This window comes from Lampetra fluviatilis, chromosome 61, assembly GCF_964198595.1.
Source record: "Lampetra fluviatilis chromosome 61, kcLamFluv1.1, whole genome shotgun sequence".
NCBI lineage: Eukaryota > Metazoa > Chordata > Hyperoartia > Petromyzontiformes > Petromyzontidae > Lampetra > Lampetra fluviatilis.
Window position 1 is genome coordinate 3875866 of NC_136335.1, and position 4026 is coordinate 3879891.

Sequence of the window (4026 nt, forward strand, 5' to 3'; positions counted from 1 at the left end):
CCATTACCCCTTCGTGTTAAGGACCTTGTATTCAGTTACAGTTAAATAAATAGTGTTGCCTCACATACGTTCTCCTCTGGTTCCTGACCCACGACAATAGTAACAACCTCGTTAAGCAACACCTCGCTTGGCGCAGTGTCGGCCCCAGATGCCCTGCACCAACCCGCTGACACCAATATTCACTCGGACACCTTCACTCAAGCGACCTCCGCTCAACAGTCGCCTTCTCCACTCAGGCACTTTCCTCACTTGCCAGTCAACTCCACTTCCCAGTTGCCTTCTCTACTTACCAGTCACCTTCTCCACTCACTTTCTTCACTTTCCAGTCACCTTCTCCACTCAGGTACTCCTAACCAGTCACCTCAACTCTGGCACCTTCTTCACTTCTCCGACACATTTTCCACTCAGGGACTTTCTTTACCAGTCACCACCTCAGGCACTTTCTCCACTTTCCAATCACCTTCTCCACTTAGCAGTCACCAACTCAGGCACTTTCTCAACTTCCCGGTCAACGTCCACTCCACTTCCCAGTTGCCTTCTCCACTCAGGCACTTTTTTTACCAGTCACCACCTCAGGCACTTTCTCCACTTTCCAATCGCCTTCTCCACTTCCCAATCACCATTACCCATCACCACCCACGTCCACTGTAACATTGTAAACTAAGCGGCCGCACGGAGGCGCTCCCCTTCCACGCAGCGTTAACGCCTATCTAGACACGCAGGCAAATCCTCCTCCATCCAATAATTAATCGGACTTCCCCCTCTTACAACTAAAATATATTAAATAAAACATTTCACACATCCCATCAACCGCACGGCCTTCTTCCTGGGTAGGCCTCGGCAAGGTAAGGTGATTTACCCTTTTTACCGGGTAATAGGGTAAAGGCGTCGACATGCCAAGGAGTAAGGTAAAGGGTAGGGTAAAGGTAGCGCGGAAGAATTACCCGGTAAATACCTTGTTTACCGCTCGCTAAAAGCTCCGTGGTGCAGTCTGTGACCTCCATTTAATATTGGAATCATCTAGAGTATGAAATGTGAATAACGCACTCTACCTAGCATTTAGCTGTTATAAACCTCGTTCATTTGTAGTGCCCCAGTAATTACCCTGTAATCGGATAATGTGTATGGGGTAAGGGTAAAACGAAGGGTAAAGGTAGGCTCGTTGCTTTTGACCTTTTACCTTACCTTGCTAAAGGGTAAAAGGTAAGGGTAGAGTGATTGTATTGTGGTAAGGTAAAATGTAGGGTAAAGGTAGGCTCGTTCTTACCTTACCTTGCCGAGGACTACTCCTGGGAGCAGCAGCATAATTTCGGCGTTAGTTCAAAGTGAGCACCAACCCCCCAGGAGCGGATTAAAGATTCAACGTTTCGTCAGCAGAGCCGGGCTTTCGCTTTAACCAATTACCGACGTGTTTCCACGCGTTTATCGGCAAAGGGTCCTCTCTGTGCGGCTGATTAGGTGTGTATAAAAAGTCTTAGTGTTTTGTTTTACTTCACAATACGAATGCGTCAGAGAGCAGCAGGGTTACATGTACAGGGACTCATCTACTCAAGAACATTCGACTTACGAACGTATGTCCAGTTGCCAGTTCGTACCTAGAGTTGTAAGTTCAACCGCCACGCAATCGATGGTGGTGGTGGAATCTACAGAACGTGAAGAACCAGTGGCATCTATATCTGCAGAATGTGAAGAACCAGTGGCATCTACATCTGCAGAACGTGAAGAACCAGTGGCATCTACATCTGCAGAACGTGAAGAACCAGTGGCATCTACATCTGCAGAATGTGAAGAACCAGTGGCATCTACATCTGCAGAACGTGAAGAACCAGTGGCATCTACATCTGCAGAACGTGAAGAACCAGTGGCATCTACATCTGCAGAACGTGAAAAACCAGTGGCATCGACATCTGCAGAACGTGAAGAACCAGTGGCATCTACATCTGCAGAACGTGAAGAACTAGTGGCATCTACATCTGCAGAACGTGAAGAACCAGTGGCATCTACATCTGCAGAACGTGAAGAACCAGTGGCATCTACATCTGCAGAACGTGAAGAACCAGTGGCATCTATATCTGCAAAACGTTAAGAACCAGTGGCATCTACATCTGCAGAACGTGAAGAACCAGTGGCATCTACATCTGCAGAACGTGAAGAACCAGTGGCATCTACATCTGCAGAACGTGAAGAACCAGTGGCATCTATATCTGCAGAACGGGAAGAACCAGTGGCATCTACATCTGCAGAACGTGAAGAACCATTGGCATCTACATCTGCAGAATGTGAAGAACCAGTGGCATCTTCATCTGCAGAACGTGAAGAACCGGTGGCATCTACATCTGCAGAATGTGAAGAACCGGTGGCATCTACATCTACAGAACGTGAAGAACCGGTGGCATCTACATCTGCAGAACGTGAAGAACCGGTGGCATCTACATCTGCAGAACGTGAAGAACCAGTGGCATCTACATCTGCAGAACGTGAAGAACCGGTGGCATCTACATCTGCAGACCATTAAGAACCAGTGGCATCTACATCTGCAGAACGTGAAGAACCAGTGGCATCTACATCTGCAGAACGTGAAGAACCAGTGGCATCTACATCTGCAGAACGTGAAGAACCAGTGGCATCTATATCTGCAGAACGGGAAGAACCAGTGGCATCTACATCTGCAGAACGTGAAGAACCATTGGCATCTACATCTGCAGAATGTGAAGAACCAGTGGCATCTTCATCTGCAGAACGTGAAGAACCGGTGGCATCTACATCTGCAGAATGTGAAGAACCGGTGGCATCTACATCTACAGAACGTGAAGAACCGGTGGCATCTACATCTACAGAACGTGAAGAACCAGTGGCATCTACATCTGCAGAATGTGAAGAACCAGTGGCATCTACATCTGCAGAACGTGAAGAACCAGTGGCATCTACATCTGCAGAACGTGAAGAACCAGTGGCATCTACATCTGCAGAACGTGAAAAACCAGTGGCATCGACATCTGCAGAACGTGAAGAACCAGTGGCATCTACATCTGCAGAACGTGAAGAACTAGTGGCATCTACATCTGCAGAACGTGAAGAACCAGTGGCATCTACATCTGCAGAACGTGAAGAACCAGTGGCATCTACATCTGCAGAACGTGAAGAACCAGTGGCATCTATATCTGCAAAACGTTAAGAACCAGTGGCATCTACATCTGCAGAACGTGAAGAACCAGTGGCATCTACATCTGCAGAACGTGAAGAACCAGTGGCATCTACATCTGCAGAACGTGAAGAACCAGTGGCATCTATATCTGCAGAACGGGAAGAACCAGTGGCATCTACATCTGCAGAACGTGAAGAACCATTGGCATCTACATCTGCAGAATGTGAAGAACCAGTGGCATCTTCATCTGCAGAACGTGAAGAACCGGTGGCATCTACATCTGCAGAATGTGAAGAACCGGTGGCATCTACATCTACAGAACGTGAAGAACCGGTGGCATCTACATCTGCAGAAGGTGAAGAACCGGTGGCATCTACATCTGCAGAACGTGAAGAACCAGTGGCATCTACATCTGCAGAACGTGAAGAACCGGTGGCATCTACATCTGCAGACCATTAAGAACCAGTGGCATCTACATCTGCAGAACGTGAAGAACCAGTGGCATCTACATCTGCAGAACGTGAAGAACCAGTGGCATCTACATCTGCAGAACGTGAAGAACCAGTGGCATCTATATCTGCAGAACGGGAAGAACCAGTGGCATCTACATCTGCAGAACGTGAAGAACCATTGGCATCTACATCTGCAGAATGTGAAGAACCAGTGGCATCTTCATCTGCAGAACGTGAAGAACCGGTGGCATCTACATCTGCAGAATGTGAAGAACCGGTGGCATCTACATCTACAGAACGTGAAGAACCGGTGGCATCTACATCTGCAGAACGTGAAGAACCGGTGGCATCTACATCTGCAGAACGTGAAGAACCAGTGGCATCTACATCTGCAGAACATTAAGAACCGGTGGCATCTACATCTGCAGA